This window comes from Lepus europaeus, chromosome 1 (genome assembly GCF_033115175.1).
Source record: "Lepus europaeus isolate LE1 chromosome 1, mLepTim1.pri, whole genome shotgun sequence".
Classification (NCBI taxonomy): Eukaryota; Metazoa; Chordata; class Mammalia; order Lagomorpha; family Leporidae; genus Lepus; species Lepus europaeus.
The window spans coordinates 73,746,579-73,767,305 of NC_084827.1; the positions used below are offsets into that span (position 1 = coordinate 73,746,579).

Consider the following 20,727-nt stretch of genomic DNA (forward strand, 5'->3'; position numbering starts at 1 on the left):
TGACAGCAAGAGGATTTCTGACATCTAGCCATGCTTTTAAGGGTTTTTTCCAATTAGGGCAGGTTCAATCTCCTTTTATTACTCCTTAAGTCAACTGATCAGTGACCTTAATTACAACTGAAAATGTCCCTCCACCCTTGCCACATAACGCAACCTAGCCACAAGAGTTATAGATGTCATATTGTCACGTCTTGTCCACATTCAAATGAAGAGAAATATGCAGCAGGTGCACATACAAAAGAACCTGGATATTGGAGTTCGTCATGATGTTCTCCTTACCACAAAGAACAAAGATGAAAGAATAAGAAGTTGTAAATCTGAAGGATACATAAGCCAACAGAACACTAACAATCAAACATGCAAATCTGGCTCTGAGCTTCCTGGAAGTTTCAGTGAAAAGAAGTAAAGATCAGAGGTTTCTTAGAATAATCAGATCTTCAAATCTATGGATTCTACTCCCATGGATACAACCAACCATGGGCTAAAAATATTTGAAAAATAACATTGCATCTGTACTGAACAAGCGCAGCTTTTTTCCTTGTCATTATTCCCTAAACAACACCACAGTATAACTATTTATATAGTATTTACATTCTATTAGAGATTATAATGAACTAATCCAGACATGGTTTAATATACATGGGTGTATATATGTTGGTTATATAAAAATATTACATCATTTTACATAAAGGACTTAGACACTGATGAATTTTGATATCTTAGGGATGAGGTGGTTCTTGGAACTAATCCCCCATGAACACTGAAGGAAGACTAATAAGTTCTTAGTACTGACTTTTATAAGATATTTTTCATGTCTTTACATAGGAACCATGAATAATATGTCATCAAATAATGTGAGAGACTTAGGACAGAGTCATATGGAATTTGATCCAAAGTAACTCTTTTCCAAACATGGGATATGTTGGCCCCATGGATAAGACAGGTAATTAGTTCAAAGGGGTGCTTGATTGATATCAGGTAGCATGGGCTAGGAGACTGGGATACCTATTACAGGAATTCACTGGAAAGAAGCAGCATGAGCTGTTTCAGAGGAGATAAAAATAATGAAGTACAAAGGTTAATTTAAATCAGGAATCAGAGCAACCAAAGCATGGAGCAGATAGGAGCAGAACTAGAAGCACTGCAGAGCTGCCAAGGGGTCTTGTAGAAACATTGCCTTGCTTTTATGGTCCTGGTGAATGTGGCTTGTCAGTTCCCTGTGGACCTACCTCTCCCCAGAGCATCTCACAGGAAACACTTGATCTCTTTCAGAGCTGACCAACTGTCTCTGCTTTGCTTTACAGTTCTCATGGTTAGTTCTAAGCATGCAGGAAAAGGAACTGTGTCAACCTATGTTCCATTCGTACTTTACATGAACATGTTATTGCACGCAAACTGTTCTTTCTTCCACCTACCAACATATTATTTCTTTTTATGACCCCACTCAATTCCACCACTTCCTGCTCAGGACCATAGAGCTGTCTCCCTTCTCTGAATGGCCTCTGCCCCTATTCACAGAGACAGCATTGTCTATACAATTACTCCTGTTTACTTAAGTCTTTATCCCAACAATCTGACCATCTGGTCCACCAAATCGACCTTTCTACCTCTTTCATCTTCTAGTCTCCATGGAGTTTTCTATGTTAGATACACAAGAACTGCATACAGAAAAAGCCTTGGAACACTCTAGTTCACTTCCTTCTCGCTGAAGACCACCCTATCCCCATCTGGTGACCTTCAGGGACAAGAACCTACATCATAAGGTCCCATGTTCTTTCTGTGAATTTCTGAATGAAGTTCTGCCTAACATTAGGCCATTCCTACATCTTTCACTTCCAACCTTTTGTAGCAGCAGTGTTCTCTTGAGTAAATTAAAATACTACCTTTATTTGCACAATCAACTTGGAAGGCTGTTTTGCAGTGTCTCCTAGATACTTTACAATGTTGCAGTTATACATGCATGCATGCACACATACACACATAGGCCATTCAACAGGCATTTGGATATTCATTGACTAAGACATGGCAGACAAATGTTATTATAAGAATAAATTATGGTACAGTAACACAATGGAATATTATACAACAATGAGCTTGCAAATCTCTAATTAAATCTGTGGATGAGTCACACAACTTAATTTGAATGAAGGAAGTTAGATACAAAATTATACATTCTATGTGATTCTGCTTGCATGAAGTACATAAACAGGCACAATTAATCTTTGTTACTAGAAGTCATCATTGTGATCACCTTAGAAGTAGGAATGAAAGGGAACCCTAGGAGGGATTTTGGGTTACTGCTGATATTTACTGGTTTCAGAGATGGTGATATGAATCTATTCAGTTTGAAGAAACTGATCAAGTTCTACAATTAGGTACACTTACCAATATTTATTATATTACAAAAATTTTTAATATATTTCCTCCCCTAAATACCCTAATAAATCTACTCTTTAGCCACTGTCATTTAACAGAGGTTCTAGAATGGCTTTCTCACATGATATGAGCTCAAGATCCTAGTCACCAACTCTAAAACCTTTTAGCTTGCCAAAACTCTGATCATTCTTTAAAAAATAATCCTATTGATGGGTTTATAATGCTTTTAAAATGTCCTATGTGGGATTAACTCCTTTCCCCTAAAATATTATGAGCCTCATAAAGATATTTTCTGTTCTGATTCTCCAGTAGCACATGCATTATGTATAAATTGTCCACTAGGAAAATGTTCATCTTCCCTCCTCTTTCTCAGCAGGTACAGATGAAACAGGAGATTGTTGGGGGGGAGGGGAGGGCTGGCATTGTGGTGCAGTGGACTAAGCTATTGCTTGAGCACTGGTATCACACATAAAAGTAACTGATCAAGTCCTGGCTACTCAGCTTTTGATTCAGTATCCTGTTAACATGCCTGGGAAGGCACTGGAAACTGGCCAATGTACTTGGGTCCCTGCCACTCATGTGGTCGACCAAAATGAAGTTCTTAGTTCCTGACTTTAGCCTAGTCCTTCATCAGGCCTGGCTGTTGCAGCTATTTGGAAAGTAAACCAGTAGATGGAAGATTTCTTTCTCTCTCCCTACCCACTCCCTCCCACCCACCTCCCTGTGTCTTCCACTCTCTCTGTCACTGTGCATTTCATATAAACAAATATTTTTAAAAACAAGAGAGATGCAATAAAATTCACATAGGGCCCATTTTTTTCAAAGGTTTGGTAATAATGTAAACAGTGAAGTAGAATTATAGTTTGCTTAGTTTACTCTCTAGTTTACAAAGGACTGTAGTCTGCCTTGATGTATGAGCCCTTTTCAGATGTTTTGATGGTGGTGGTGGGGTGGTAGAGATTACTGTAAGACCCCTCCAGAAGACTAGATTCAGTATTTCTTACTTCTGTTCCTCTTGTCTTCATCACCATATAAACTGATCAAATGTCTGAAGTCCTTCCTTACAATTAACTCGGAAAATGAGAAAGAAGCCTTCTTTATCAATGCAAAGTTAGTGCTACATCATTCCTGAAGGGCTCAATGGGAGGTGAGGTAAACAAATGAGTGACAGAACACAAACCACATCCCCAATGGAGAAGAAAGAATCCTGGGTTCTAAATAATGGAATAAAAGTAATGTTTTTGATGTTGTTAAGTCTTCTGCTTATAGTTTCTCTTTCCAGAACAAATATTACCAGGGAAATCTGCAGATATTCCTATTAGGATGCCATTTTTCTCTCTGTCCCCACACTTACTTGCACGCTCGGCGACTGGCATCCTTGGTTGCTATGCAAGGTTTGCTAAATTTTCTTCCCCACTTGGTACAGTTCTCGCCAGAGGACATTCATGGGTATCAGGCACTTCCACAGACAAGCAGCAGAGACAGAATCAGGCTTCTAGGCCACACTCTTGTTTCTGCCACCCTGCTCTCTTTCTAGCTAACGCTTTTTTATATGCCCAGACTTCTCCCATGCCAGGTTTTCCATGTAAATATACATAATGACATAAACATAAAGACATAGGAAGGAGAGAGAGAGAATATGAAATCATGAATCTACAAAGATTCTTACTAAGTCCACTGAGGAACTTTCTCTAGAAAATTGGAGACACATGTCAGCTCTTTATAAAGCTCATACAAAACAGAAAAGGAAAATCTAAGAAAGCTACTCATGCAGAAACTATTTAATCAAAGGGGAAAGACAATTATAACATCTGTTAATCTTCTGTAGAGGTTATAATTAGATGCTCTGGAGAAACACCCTTCCAGGGTGATCCTTTCACATCTGCTGTGAGGACACAGCATTGTGCAGTGACGAATTGCTTTGGCACTTTGGGAAAACAGAAGACTTCTGGGCATCACAGACCCTGCCAGGAATCCCAGGTTGGCCACGCACATGGCCCAGCCCTGAGCCACTTCCCTGTTGATTAAGAATAAAAGGACCACAGCACTGGGAATGGCCTTTGGGACCATCCGATCTGACCCCTTCACACTGCAGATGGGGCCACGTAATCCCATATCCTACAGCTGGCTTGGGGCAGGATTTTAAAAGCAGGGTACCCCAATACTCTGTCCAGATGAAACTCCACTCAAGCTGCCTGATCCTTTTTGGTCTTTTCTTCCTCCAACCTGTAAATTGGATATGCCCTATATTTAACAGGATTGGCATTGTAACAAGGACCAGGGTCTTTGAAGAACACAGAGAAGTGGAAGACTGAAATGGTTTCCTTTTCCTCTGACATCTGACCCATTAAGAAACACTAGTCATCATCTTCATCCCTTCTCCTCTACACTGGAGAGGGGAAGGAGAAAGAGGAGAGATAAATGTAGATAAAGAGGGAGATGAAAAGCAAAGGGGATGAGAAAACAGGAAGAGATGAGATGCAAATCGGGTAAGGGGGAACAACAAGGAGAAAGCTGAGAAAAACAGTGGTGAAAAAGATACGGGGAAGAGGAAGAGGTAGCCAGGGAAGATGGCCCAGGGATGCAGAAAAGGGGGGTCAAATTACAAGCCCATCAAAAGGGACTGGATACCCCTACACCCTTCCAACTTCATAACCTGGTTCCACTGCACTTTAAACAAGCAGTACTATACAGACTGAAGACCATAGGATTTGGCAGTTTTGCCAAACAAAAAGCAGAGATGATAAAGCTAGGGGCATCACATAAACAGATACAATGTGTTGAGCAATGAAAAATATGCCCATATGGTGAGAACATAACAAATGCATTCATAGTCCAGGAGGGTATGGGGGTGGGCAGTTTCCTTGGCAGTTGTTCGAGACTGCAAATGCTCATTTGTGTCAAAATACTGAGAAAACTGAGCTCTTGATATTAGACATTAGACATTAAACAACAAATTCTCAAGACTGGACACACAGCACTGTCATCACCTCTCTTATTCCCCTACAGTGATTACTTACAAGCACCTAAAATAGCCTCTATGGTAAAAATGGTCACCATCCATTATGGATCTCTTTTTGTGACGGTACTCCAAGTACTTACCTCATTTAAGCCTTACAATGATTCTATAAGAAGCTAATAAAATTTAAATATCCTCTTCAAAGTGTCACTGTATAATGTGCAGCAGATAAACCTCCAAGCACGCTGGTTTTCTAATCTATAAAATGGGATGAATAATCTCAAAATGCTATTGAGAATTAGATGAGACAATGCATGCAGAAAGCACACTAGGGCCAGGTACAGTGCCAATACTTTGAGATGAGATCCCTGTTAGTATCCCTACATGTTACAGATGAGAAATCAAAGCTTTATGAGTTTACATAATGCACCCAAGGCTAATAGAGAATAAATAAGGTACAGGAACCCAGGAACATTCAAGATAAATGTCACACAGGTAACAGCTGCAATTTCACTATCTGCATCAACTGACTCCAAAGACCCTGGTTTTTCTAGTGTACCACATAGATTCAAGGCAAAAGAGTATTTCACCGTTTACAGGTCTCCAGAAATTCAGCCCACCCTGGGAAACATAATAGGGCTTAAAATTCAGCTGAGGATGGCTTCCAATTCTCATTCCTCCAGTCTTCATCAAGAAAAGAATCCTTGTCTGTTCTTTAGTTCATCTATACTCATACCTACCCAGAACCCACATTTGATTAATTCCATGAATGTTGAGCATTGTACTACTGTAAATAAAGAGGCATTCTCTCAATGAAAGTTAGGGAAAGAACAGTATGTTTTTGTGCCCTAGGTCAACAGGCAATTGCTGTTGCAAGATTTGAATGTCATCAGTTGAGTTATAAAAGTGAATGTTTTCATAAGTATAAAAATGGAGAAAAGAAAGCACTAATTTAAAGAATTAAATTAATTAAATGAAAAGCTTGCTTGTACTTATCTACTCACCAAATATTTGTTGGGTGCTTACCATGTGCCAGCCATTTTCAAAGTGCTAAGGCTACAATACTAACAAAGAGGGTGGGCTTTTGACACAGTAGTTAAGACACCACTTGGGATGCCTGAATCCCAAATCAGAATCCTTGAGTTCAAATTCTGGCTCTGCTCCCAATTCCAGCTTCCTGCTAATGCGCACCCTGGGAGGCAGCAAGTTGAGGGTTCAATTACTTGGTTCACTGCCACTTATATATAGAAAACCCAGCTTGAGCCTGACCAGCCCTGACTATTGTATACATGTGGAAAATAAACCAGTAGATGAAAGATTTCTCTGTTTCTCTGTCTCTCTTGCTTTCTTCCCCACTTTTTCTACCCCCCCTTCCTCTCTCACTTTTGTTCTTAAAAATAAATGCACATAAGTACCTAAATTGTTTTTAAACACAATATGAAACAAAACAGATACAGCCTCTGTCTTCATGGAACATATAGCCTTGCTGGGGAGATGTTTCTGACAAAAGAGTTGAGCAAATTAATTATATTAGTGTTAAGTGCTATGAAAAGAAAGTATATGGTGCTACCAGAATACATTAGGATACTTCAAAAAGTTCCTAAAAATGGAATTAAAAGGTAACTTAATTTTGAAAATCATATTTAGTTTTCCCCTCACGCATTTTTCATGAACATTTTTGAAAACTCCTAATATAACAAGTAAGGAAAGCTTTCCTAAAGAAATTGTGACCCCTCCCCACCAAGGAGAATGTATCAGGGAGAAGAGGGAACAGAGAAACTGGTGAATAAGAGGAGCTGAAACAGGCAGGGGAATCAAAAGAGAACAGCTTTCAAGAGACAAACTCCCCACAAATGCCCCTTCCCTGGAAAGTGAGTATGAAGCATGTGCTGTAAGTTCTCAGCGTCTATATTCTCTTTCCCTGGTCCAAACTAAGGGCACATAGTGAGAAGATTCTGGGCAAGCTGCAGGGAATAGAAACCCCATTTTGGTTGAGAGTGGAACCCACTCAAATGTAGGAGGCAAGTTCAAATGGTGCTATGATAAGACAATCATGATTTCTCTCCTCCACATTCAACAGCCAATGCTCTGTTCCCCCAAAGACTCTGAGACCGCGCTCCAACTCCAAAAGGAATGCCCTGTTTAGATTTTATGAGTAAGCATTCAAAGCCCTGGTTAAGTTGTTGGGTTACTAATGATCTATGTGAATTCCTCGATTTCCTCCAAAGAAGAAATAGAAAATGAAAAAGTAAAATGTCTAATTTCTCCATGAAGAAAAAAAATACAATGCTTGTTAAAAATGGTTTGGACGGTTTTGCTGCTCTTAATCAGGAATCCTAAAAATAACAGCATCTTTGACAAAGTGGCTTTGACTGTTGGCAATGAATCTGTGTATGAAGTTTTACTCAGTTTAACAAGGCCCCCTACTGGCAACCTCAAAAACACTGACTGACTCCAAGGGTAAAGTTTTTGGCATTATCTTAAGGGAACTCTTTTGACAACTCCCAGTAACAAAGTTCTGTGTCTCCCATCCTGATTACATAAATCTGGGCTGAACGAATGAGCGAGAAGGAAATGAGAAATGGAAGGAATAAATGCCAGCCTGAGTGGGCCATGCATCTGCTATTCAGAAAGAAACAGGGTATGAATGATCACTTGCTTTCCTTTGATAACAATACTCCAGATGTCAAAGGTACTCAAAAAGAAGAGGTATTTCTTACATTAAGATGCATTAAGTATTTATAGGACTATAAAAATAAATTATGAATGTTATTTACCTACTACCAAAACCAGATCATTTCTGTTGAGCCAAATATGAGTAACTGACTATAATTAAAATAAAAGAAACATTGAATGCAGGTATTTCAGATCACTTCTGATAAGACAGAGTAATAATTAACTTCTCATCCTTGACAACTGGCAAAAGAAAACAGTGCATGGTGACTTAAGGATTTAATTACTCATGTAAAGAAGATAAATATTTGTCAAAGGCTGTAGGAGTAAAGGAGAAAATTTAGTTATGGAGTCTTAGAAAACTAAGTAAATTTAAAAATTTATTTTAATTTATTTCTTTTATTTCAGAGACAGCACACACTCCAATCCACTGGTTTCACTCTCCAAATACCTGTAGTGGTCAGAACCAGGCCAGGTCAAAGCTGAGAGCCCAAAACTTAATTCAGATCTCCCATGTGGGTGGCAGGACCCTAGTTACTTCACCCAGCACCACTACCTCCCAGGGTCTGCATTAGCAGGTAGCTGTTGTTATGAGCTATGGCCAGGCATTAAACCATCAAACCCAGGCTCTCCAGTATAAAAAGTAGTGTGCTAACCTCTAGGTTACATGCCTGCCCTTTAAAAAATATATTTATCTGAGAGATAGAGACAGACACAGTCACTCACACACACACACACACACACACACAGAGAGAGAGAGAGAGAGAGAGAGAGAGAGAGAGAGAGAAGGAGAGAGAGAGAGAGAGAGAGAGAGAAATTCTGCTCTGCTGGTTTACTCCCCAAATGTCCACCAGACTAAGATTAGGCCAAGGCCAAAATCAGCAACCAGGAACACAGTCCAGATCTCCCACATGAGTGGCAGGAACCCAATTACCTGAACCATAATCACAGCCTGCCGTGGTCCTCATTAGCAGGATGCTGGAATCAGGAGCCACAGTCAGAAATTGAACCCAGTACTTGGTTGTGAGACACAAGCATCTTATTCATTAGGCTAAATGCCTGATCCTAAATTTATTTTAAGTGAAGCAATTAATAACTTAAGAGAAAATATTTCTAACAGAGAAAAGATATGATTATAATAAATAATTTGACTCAACATCAATATAATTGACCCTCTGTACCCATGGGATTCTCAACTACGAATTCAAACAGCCACGCGTAGAAAATATTCCGAAAAAGACTTCATCTGTATTGAACATCTACAGACTATTTTCTTATCATTACTCCTTAAAAATATATCATGTAGGATCTCTGTCTTTAATGTGCTGTACACTGTGATTTAATGCTATAACTAGTACTCCAACAGTATTTTTTCACTTTGTGTTGCTATGTGGGGGCAAACTGTTGAAATCTTTACTTAATATATACTAAACTGATCTTTTGTATATAAAGAGAATTGAAAATGAATCTTGATGTGAATGGAAGGGGAGAGGGAGCAAGAAAGGGGAGGGTTGCGGGTGGGAGGGAAGTTATGGGGGGGAAGTCACTGTAATCCATAAGTACTTTGGAAATTTATATTCATTAAATAAAAGTTAAAAAATAAAATAATAATAATAATACAGTATAACAACAATTTACATAATTTCACAACATTGTATTAAGTATTATAAGTAATCTAGAGATGTAACATACTCCGGAGGAAGTACATGAGTTTTATGCAAAGACTTTATTATTTTATATTAGAGACTTGAGCATTAAGGATTTTGGTATCTGTGAGAGGTTCTGGAACCAATTCTCAGTGGATACCAAGGGGTGATGACATTTACAATCGTAGCACTAAATAACCAATCAAAATTGTGATATACTTATATTGAGACACAAAGAAGGTTTGGGAGGTCTAAGAAAGGTACAATTAATCTACAATAATAGGAAATAATTTGCTATTGTACATATAAAAACATTATTTAGAAATGCTACATAAAAAGAAGCTGAAAGCATAAAAATGGGGTCTGAGGAAAAGGTGGAAAGGTAGAGTTCAGGGGACTGCAAGGTAGACAGATATACAAGTTCATATATATATGAACATGTTAGCACTATCATCTAGTATTAATGTTCATTTATATGGATAAATGCTTTTGTGCCCTTTGATTGTCAAAATTATGAGTATGTATAATTTTGATTTTAAAGTTTTTAACATCAGTTACCACTGACACAGAAACCTTTTTGGGACATTGCTTTTGGGCTGGCCTGGAGCAATTCTGTGTTCCAGATTCAAGTTGACAGATGAAGCAAGTACCCTTTGTGGAGTGGATTGTCAGACAAGCATCTCAACAGTAACACTTGTTCCCATATTTCAGAACTAAGAGCGCTTCTTTCAACACCATAATATTTATCTCCCATGTTATCCAAGCTTGTACTCCAAAATGGGTTTGGGACTTTCCTCTTGAACTTGGTCCATTGGGTTCCTATAGTGCATCCAAATTCTACTCAAAGGAATCACTAATCCAGTAAGGTTTATTTCTAAGAGGAGAGATCTGGTTTCTTGCCCTGAAATACCAAGATTAATTTATGTAACTACTGGGAAGTACCTTGTTTAACTGAGGCTTCCAAACGGACATGATACACTTCATTACACAAGTATGTATTGGAGCATTGCAAATGTTGTGGGTAATGTTCTATGTATTGAGGAGATTTATTATTTCATCTATAAAGGAAGCACAATTGGGAGTCCAAAATTCCAAAGGCATAAACTTTGTAGAATTAGAGAACTGAAGAAAAATAAAGTTTAAAGGTAGTTCATGCTTAACTAGTTCAATGATTCGCCACAGTGTTCAGTCTAAACCCTCCTGGCACTTCAAATCTGCTTTCACAAAACACTGCCATGTCTTTTGGTAAACTTTTCTAGGGACCAATCAAATGGCCAACTAGTATTTCTATTTTTTTTCTTTTTATCTCATCTTTCAATTATACTCTTGACCAGGCTGAACTCAGCCAACCAACACCCACACCAAGAATGCAGATAATCTTGATGTTTAGCCATAAATATGGGCTCATCTGTAAGGAGATTTGTATTTGAGATTAAAAAACAAAACAAAAACACCAAAGGACTGAGCATGGGCTTTGCACACTGTGGAAGACTAGAGAACATGTGAGTCACCAGTTCAGCTAACTGGATGGCACTTAGATGTGCTAATCTGATTTACTACTTATCTAGTAAAATCAGTCCAGGTCCACAAGTAAAAGACTAAAGCTCCATCCAGGGCAGGACTCATTAAAAAATTAGCCTTCCATATCTGACAGAAGCACAGTGGAAGGTAAAGAGTAATGCTGCAGGTTCAAATCCTGCCTCTGCCTCTTACTATCCTGGTGATTTATGCATGATATTTAACCTTTCTGAACCTCAGTATCCTTGCATGGACAATGAATGTGATGATCACAGTAATAATGCAGTAGTGATTACAGGGAGAAAATACTGTAAATTTGCTTTTATAGTGCTCATCAACCACACACTCATGCATTTTTTTCATCATTTAATGGGAATTCACTCACTGTGTCAGCTGTGGAGCTATGATAAATTTGGTAGGCATCTCAATGACCCTACCTCAGATTCACTAGAGCCTAGTGGCAAAGGCGCACTGCTTAAGTATTCCAGTAGTGTGATCAATTCTTTATGTGAAACAAATAACAGTGAGGTAGGGGGGTGATGATGCAAGATGAAGTAGAGGGACATGGAAGTAACTCAGAATGAAAGACCACAAACTTCTCTGATAAGTGTGAAGGGAAGACCCCACTGAGAGAGGAGCTGGAGTACAGCTGAAGGCTTCAGAGTAAAGGGAAGATCACAGCTGTCATCGGGAAAGGAAGAGGGCTAGGACAGGAAGTCAAGCAGGAATAAAAGAATGGGTGAACAGTACTGTTCACCTCAATAAAAATCTTCCTGAAGACAATACCAGGTACAGTGGGCGTCAAGTTCTGGGGATCAGCCTGCAGGTCTGCACTCATCACACAGTTCCATGGGGCAAAGGGATGTCCACCTACAAAGAGTGGAGCATGAAAAGCTGTGCATAGGAAGGGAAGTTCATACAAGAGCCTGGAGGGGGCTGGCACTGTGGCATAGTAGGTAAAGCCGCTGCATGTGGTGCCAGCATCCCATATGGGCACTGGTTCTAGTCCCGGCTGCTCCACTTCCCATCCAGCTCTCTGCTATGGCCTGGGAAAGCAGCAGAAGATGGCCTAAGTCCCTGGGCCCCTGCACCTGTGTGGGAGACCCAGAAGAATCTCCTGGCTCCTGGCTTCGGATCAGTACAGCTCCGGCTGTTGCAGCTAGATGGGACTGAACCAGCAGATGGAAGACCTCTCTCTCTCTCTCTCTCTCTCTCTGCCTCTGCCTCTCTGTAAGTCTGCCTTTCAAGCAAATAAATAAATCTTTAAGAAAAAAAAAGAGCCTGGAGGATAAGGTGGGTATCTGCAGAGGTGCAGCAGGTAGATAAGGTGAACATATGTAGAAGAGCTGTAGGAGGATAAGATGGGTGCATTCAGAGGTGCTGAGGGTGTGTAAAGGTGGAGAGATACTAAAGAGCATACAGGGGTGAGTGCCTGTCCTTTGGTACAGAAGTTAAAATGCTGCTTAGGACATGTACATCCCATATTAGAGTACCTGGGTGGAGTCCTGATTCAGCTTCATGCTAATGCATACCCTGGGAGGCAGCAGTTGATGGCTCAAGTAGTTGAGTTCTTGCCACCCACTTTGGAGATCTGGCTTCTGGGTCTGGCCTGACCCAGCCCCAGCCATTGCAGGCATTTGGGCAATGAACCAAGGGATGGGAGCTTTGTATGTCTGTCTCTCTTACTCTTGAACAACTTAAAAATTTAATTAAAGAACATGCTAGTCCAGCATATGCAGATAACAGAAAGCAGTTCCTAATAGCTAAGCCAGTGATTCCTACCACATTCTGATTCATTAAGTCTGGGATGGGAATAGGTAAACACTATAAATAATAGCTGGCAGTCATTAGTATTCAATATATGCCTAGCATCGTGCTACATATTTTAGTTGTATTTACATATTTAATTTTTCCTATCCAGCTATGAAGTGAGCCCTCTTCTCATCTTGCATTTTTAAAGATGAGAAATTGAAATAGATAATGGAAGTGAATTCACCAGGATCATAACTCCAGCAAGTGGTGGAATCAGGGGCTCAAGCCGGGCATCTGGTTCCAGAACCCAGGTCTTCAATCACTAAGCCATGCTGCTCCTCAGTAGAGGAATTTCATGGGCTGGAGCCTATGGAATAGACATGAGGTCAGGCGGCAAAGTAAAGAGAAACAAGTGAGGGTAGGTCAGTAGGGATCACGTTTCATGCTCAGAAGTCCAAAATTGAGGGACTTCAACAGCAGTGAAGAATTTAAAGCCACTCAACATAATTTGTGATCATTTTGCCAACCAAATGCAGAGGCCTGGGTGTTTGATGCAGGAAAATGGAAAAATGGAAATATAATTCAACAACTATCCTGTGCTAGGGTCTATGGATGAAAAAAGTGGTAAGACATGGCCCTGGGCAGATATTTGCCATAGTCATTTGAGGAATGAACCAGCAGATGGAGTCTCTCTCTCTCTCTCTCTCTCTCTCTCTCTCTGTGTGTGTGTGTGTTCTCACTTTCTCATTCTCACTAACTCTACATTTCAAAGAAATAATTTAAAAAAAAAAATAAGATACCATAGGGGTCCTAACAGGTAAATCATCACTTGTTCTGGGGAGTCCACAAGGCAGGAGTGTCAGGGCAAGGAAGACCTCGGGGAGGAGGGGAATGGCCAAGTCAGTGGGGCACATATGGATTTTAAATCTGAGGTCCAGCCTGCAGCAAGCTCACGCAGAGGGAGAGAACTCAACAAAACAGGGAAGAGGGGATTCCATGGGTAAGAAGAGCCCTAAAGAGGAGGAAGAAAAGCAGGTCGCGGTTAATAGAGAGAAATTTGAGAGTAGAATGTAAAGCAGAAAGACAGAGTAGCAGAGTTGGGGATCGCCTGAGGCATCCCAACCTGTATGGGGCAGTCTCTGGGCGTGCTGTTTCAACTGTCACAACAGCCTCCCTTGCCTTTAGGCCACCAACTGTAAAATAATCAGAGTTCTCTTTGGTTGGCTAGCAAAAACAATGAGTAATAGAGTAAAAGAGCCTAAGATAGAATAGGAATGTTCTCTCTTTGCCAGACCATCTTCACCTGCACACCTGCACACCACCCATATGAACCATGAGTCTTATGTCTTTTTTTATCTTTGAGAACCTAGAAAGTAGAATGCATGCTGGAATGAGAGACTCAGTTTCCAGCTGTGGCTCTGCCATCCTGTTGCTGGGTGCCTGAGGCTAAATCACTTCTCTTGTGCCTCAGTTTCTCCTTCTATAAAAGGATAAGCTTTGACTAATGGTTAGACAACTGTTTTTGCACCAAATCCCTTGTTTTAAGTAGGAATTTAAAGATTGCTGAGTTCCAATACATAAAACATATTCAAGCCTGTGTGAGGTGATGGGGAAAAAAAAATGGGAGCTGACAAGAGGTAGAAGGTTGCCCACCTTAGGACTCCATGGAAAACAGTGGAACTTTTCAGGACCTTTCAGCTTTGGCCTCTAAGAAAAGGCACTGAGGGCTGTCACTGCACTCGAGGGCTGGGTGCAGAGCAGCTGGATTCAGAAGCAAGCCAGGCTCCCGCAGTGAGTCATGGGGTTCGCGTGCTTGAGCTAACAGGCTAACAGTCACTTCTTGCCAATCCATACAGTGACTGTCAGGTCTAGAGGGCAGGAATCAGCGGTGATTTGCTACTGGCTGCAAAGGGCTGAACTACAGACACAGAGGAGCTCCAAGAACCACAGAAAAGACAATTTCCCACGGCTCTTAAGCAGAACTTCAGGTGGCAACTGAGGTCAGCTCACAGAGGGCCCAGGGCAGGCAGTGTGAGAGGAAGCCCCCATCCAGACTGATGGAATGCAGAGCCCACTCTTCCTACTTAAACTCCAGAGATTATTCAGATATTTAGAGAGTTGTGAAGAACCCCGAGGAAAGTAAAAGAGAGGATGTGCATCTTGTGCGCTGACCTAGCTGGGTGTCAAAGTTTGACTTTTCCAGTAGTACATTAACTCGGGTTCTTAACTGGGAAGACAAGTCAGAACATCGAACATTTTTCCATAAATTCAGTACAAAAAATTCTTAATAGAAGGTTTCTATAAATACAGTTTTCTATATATACAAATTCTATATATACAAACTAAAGAATGAGTTGGGGTGCGAGAGGGAGGTGTGTATGCAGAGGCTGTAGGCAAGAGGGGACAAGACACTACAGACAACAAGCACATATAGAAAAGCCATCAGCCCCAAAAAGGACCAGAGAGAAAAACCAGGGCTCCCCCTTCAACACATCAGTGAATGTAAAAATAGGCTAGTTTAGTTTTACCAAACTTCTAGGCCAACCTAATAGTTTTTGTTTGGTTAACTGATATTTATTTAAGAAAACAACAATCCCGATTAGCAATTCAGTGCTGGCTCTCCTAGATTTCACCTAACCCCAAGTCAACTTCAGTGCACTATAATTACTTGGAACAAATGCATACTTGTGTGGCAGCCTGGAGAGCCCATAGAAATACGTAAACAGCATCAGCTCACTTGAAAAGGAAAGCAAGATGTATAAATAAGGAAAAACTGCTACAAAAGTTTTGTTTAAAAAAAGAAATAAAGCAGCAGTCTTACTTGTAGTGAGCTCCTCAGTCAACACATATCCCAGTCCTGGGGACAGAGCCGGGAACTGCAACAACTCGCTCCAGCTACAGATCTCCTGGGCGCGCTCCTGTTTTCTCTTTGAAGCGTTCAAAGTCCGCGCCGAGAAGACAGACTCGGTTTCCCTGCACGGCCGCAGCCACAGCCTGGTCCCGCGGCGGATCCCGGCGAGTTTGCGGAGCCTTGCTCCCGGGGCTGCGGCTCCGTGGTTGCTCCGAGCTTGTAAATACAAGCTCCGTGGACAAAGTCCCAAATGACATCACTGGCAGCTGCTTATTGTTGAGTCTTTATTAACTGACTGTCAAGAAGCAAGGAGGGGGTGGGGAGCCAGAGTATCTTTTCTGCTGCACAACCGGCGTCTTGCAGGGGATTCCAGTTATACACGCGGAAAGAATCCCATTGATTCACATTTTCCAGAGCGTGGCTTCTTTCAGGTCCGACAAAGGCAGAGGCTCGCCCCCACCGATGTGCGCTGGGCCAGCCGAAGACGTGCAGGGAAAGCTGGAAGGGCCGCGCTGGCCACGCAAAGCTGTTTACTCACCTGTGTCCAGCCTTGGGACTTTGACGATTCGTAAACAAACACATCCTGGTTGTGTCTCACATTGCCTAGCCGCTTCCCCGGGATGTTCTCAGGTGTATCTGGCTAACATGTTCTCTAGATGGATTGTTCTGGGACGCGATCTGAAGTTTTGGTAGAAGGAAGGGCTCACTAAAATCCTGGGCAAACTTGTGTGAGTGTGTTTGGAGATAGGTGCTTTTTTCCGCCCCTGACAGCAGTGCTGGAAGCTTTCCCTGGTTCTCAACAATTTAATGACCTACCTGCACCGCCTCCACCGCTCCAAAAATCAAAAATGAAATATTTATGAACGTCTGCCAAGTATCTCAAATAATCTCAAAGAGCAGTATAAACCCTACTCCCAACTATTGAAATAAAAGTGGGTACACACCCCCCATTTTCTTCTCTCCCATGGGATCTTTCTCTTGTCAGCTGGCTCTAATGTTTCTACAGTTATGTCCCCACCCACCCCGGCCCCCACCTAGAGAAATCCCACACATCCAACACCCACTGAGTCTCTGCCTGGAAGCCTGAACACTCCAGCCTGTTTTCCTTCCTTCCTCTGCCTGCTATAATGATGCTTACTATTTATATTTACTTGCTGCTTTTTATATACTGACTTGTATTTTTAGTTTGTTTTTTAGCCATCTGTGTTCTGTCTCTCCAACTCAGTTTGAAAGGTCTTTGAGGGCAGCCTTTGTGTATATGCTGTTTATTTGTTTACAGCCATAGTGAGTTCTAAACAAAAAATGGGAGGGAGCATGGGGTGCAGGCAGGAAAGTAAGCAGATCCCATGGTGTGGGGCATACATGTAGATTAAGCACTCTCCCTGCCCTTGGAATGCAATCCCTCATGTCTCACAGCTTACCCTGGGTTCTGCTCACTGCATAGCTGAAAAATCATTTCCTCAAAGAGTAGCAACTGATTATTGATTTGATAGGGTCTCAAGATCCTCAGATAGGCCCCTTTCAGGTAGGAACCAAAGACAGTAGTACCTTGCATGTCACTAACAGATCTTCAGTGAACACAATGTTAATGGGAAGTAAATATAGAGCACCTAAAGATTTTCCGAGACTACATCAAAATATTTGTAGAAAATTGAATTAAAAGATAAGTTTATTTTGGTGCAAAATTTCAAAATCCAGGTATAGCTTTTCCGTAATATGTATTTTCCATAAACTTTTTGAAGACCCTCAAATAAACCCTTAGACACAGCAATTTCACTCTTCCAAAGTGATCTCACAAGTATGCATCCAAAAGAATACAGGATATAAACACAAGGATTTTCTTCTCAGCATTATTGTATTCCAATACAGTGGAGACAACTTGAAAAAAAGATAAATTTTGCACATTACTACACAAGTAGAGCATAGAAAACTTAGAACTAGTTGAAAAAATGAGATAGGTGTGCAGACACAGCAGAAGTAGGTTGCTTAAGTAAATAAAGTAAATTTCAGTATACTTGCAGAGTGTAGTATATGAGGAGAATTCTACAAATTATAGTGGTTAACCCTGGGAACTGAGATAGGAGGAATTTTTACTTTTTGCATACATTTGTGTGGTTTGATATTCTTTTCAATGATCATGTTCCATTTTTGTGATTAAGAAACAATAAAGAGACATGATGGTAAATTTTTCAAATTCAGTCACAAGCAGAAACTTAGCTATTCTTTTACCAAATGTGTGACATATAATAGATGCTCACTGAAGACTTGTTGGTGGAATGAGTATTTGTGGAGTTCCTCTTAGGAGGAAGCAGCATGTGGAAATGGAACAAAGCAGAGGGAAAACCAGGCACCAGATTTTCACTCCTGATCCAAAGACAGAACCATTTCCTTGACGTCTGAAAACTGGTTTAAAAACCTTCAACTCCGTCCACCTTAAGAAATGATTAAAATAAAGTGTTCAGAACACAAAGTGCTGACCTTTCCTTGTGCAATGGCTATTTGACAAACAGAGTTTTAAGGTGAGACAAGTATGAGCTGCTTTGGTTCAGTTCACTGGTTGCTAACAAGCACAGGAGAGAGAAGTCAGAAAACTTGTAGGGGCACAGGTTTGACCAGCTCCTGGTCATGGTTAGTCCAACATTAAGGAAATCTCCTGGGGAGAGTCTGGGTGAGTCTAACCAACCCACAGTGAGTCTCCAGAGCTTCATTAAGGAGCAACCTGAGGCTCTTTCAGTGGCCTGGAGAGATGGTGCAAGACCCAGGTCTGTTTAACCCTCCACTGCCTCCAGGGCCTCTGTAGTGGAAATTCAAGGCATATGCCATACATTAGACATCGTGTTTTTCTTTAGGGAGAAAAAAATTGTCCAAGAAAAGGAATGACTGAAAATTTCCACCAAGGTAAGATAGATTTTGCAAAGCACTATTTCCATTCGTCTAGAGAAGGCATGCTTGTCTTGTTTTGGAGTGAGAAGGTATCTAATGTCTATAATAGTTTCAAGAAAAGGAAAGCACAGCATATTTCCTGCATATTTGTATTTTTTATGACCCAGATAGTATAGGAATCTGAGGCCAAATTCTGTTTAAATGCACATTTGGAGCCTCTTGTGTGTGATGTGGAGCATATTTTCCCAAGTGAACGTTAAACACACACATTTAACTACCCTACAACTTAGTAAAAAGACAAACAGGGTAAAGGTTAGTCCTCTACCACATGATCAACCACATGATCATAAATGGAACAGCCAAAATTACCTCCACCTGCTGAGATGCCCGGTCTACCCTCTCCTTCATGCCTTCCTGTCCTTTCTCAGGCAACAATAACAATGGCACTTCTTGAGCATTTCTCCTTGTCACCTGGCTATAAGTGCTTCATCTAATTTACCCTTCAAATAACTCAGTAAATCTGATACCATTGTCATCACGCCCCGTTCACAGTGGAAGGAACTGAAGCTCACAGAGATACATGACTTAAGTAATCTGAAAATGATCACAGATGGTTCTACCATTTCAGCTCAGGTCTGCCTAACCTTCTAGAGTTCTGGGGGAGCCTGAAAGTCCTCTGAGACTTATAAATACTGAAAAGAAATTTGGTAAACTCACACAAAGAATGTCAAATTGGAATTATCAGTCTCTCCACTGGAGTTCTGTTTCCTACATACAGAAATATGGCAGTGGATTTTGACCAGAGTTTCAGACTTCAACTTTCATGGGCCTCAAAGATGGTGCAAAGACCATGGCTATCAGACTCATGGGACTTCATCCCAGAACACTGTGGTGGAGTAAATTCTTTACGACTTTGGGGATGGGTAACACACACCCTTGGGGATAAGCAAGATTGAATTGCAAAAGGAAGAAAGTTTCAGAGAGCAGGTAGGTACATGTGTTGACTACCTGCTTCTCTTTAAGAGCTTTCACTAAGAAGTATCCCTCTGTTGGAGTAACTATTTCTTCTAGAGTCAATGGTTCTAGCAGGGATTAAGAGACTTTGTGGCAAAACCATCTACCTTGTAATAGTTACTATGATCAGAAATAGGAAGCATAGGAGACTGTACAAAGGGTAACACAGGAACATCTCATGATTCACCAAACAAATCAGTGCGGCTTTGAGAGAGTTAACTCAAGGAATCTTGAGGATCTGCTTATTTAGAAAGTGAACCACACCATTCTCATGCAGATGGCCCTCAGACCATATTTTAAGAAGCACTGTTTTTAGCAAAAAAAAAAAATACAGGGCTCTCCTATCTCTAATCAGACATTGATAGAGATCACCTATTTTTTTCCAGGTTCCTTAGGAAAGAGCATTGTGATCAATTAGAAAATTCCAGGTAACCATTACAAGATCATGATTGACACAAAGTTGGGCACAAAGTACAATTTGAAAAAGACAAAACAGGTGCCACAAACACATATTGGTATAAAGACATTTAAGGCTTTCATCACTGCAGATGTCACAGCAGTCCTCCTACATAAATCAAGACGAAATCATAAAGTAAGTGAAAGGGGCACAACGGAGTTCAGATTATCCCATAATGATGGCTTTGATGCTATTTCACGATATATCAAATTTCAAGCTTACACATGCTATTGCCTTCATTATGGAGCAAGGGCTGTTGATACACGTGTAGTCTTGTCTACTGGGTTGTTGAGACTTCGGGAGGCTGAGGACTTTTGGAGAGGGGACCGATGTGGCAGACATCTGACTGAAGGGGAGAAAGGTATAGAAGTTCACCTACTTTGAGCATTGGCCTGAGACCAGCAATGGCAATGGGGTGTTGTACCCCAATTCACTTGTTTGCTTGATCAGGGAAAGGCCTCAGGCCCACCCTGGGGAAGTACAGTGAGGGTTAATGTTCCCAAGGCCCTGGCAGGCTCTTGATGAAAGGGCCTATGTAAGTATAAAGTATCACCGTGAAGTGGGAGGATTTTATTTCAGCCTCTCATTGTGTTGTTGA

The 20,727-nt window shown here is 40.9% G+C and overlaps 1 protein-coding gene across 4 annotated transcripts in view; it reads right to left on the bottom strand.

The window, feature by feature from the left end:
* Positions 1 to 15,960, bottom strand: part of NCKAP5 (NCK associated protein 5) — a 957,082-nt gene extending 941,122 nt beyond the window's left edge. For all 4 annotated transcript variants that reach the window (XM_062185802.1, XM_062185829.1, XM_062185796.1 and 1 more), the window contains exon 1: positions 15,746 to 15,960. The gene's annotated coding sequence lies outside the window, so the exon portion shown is untranslated. The remainder of the gene's footprint in view (positions 1 to 15,745) is intronic.
* Positions 15,961 to 20,727: the final 4,767 nt, after the last annotated feature.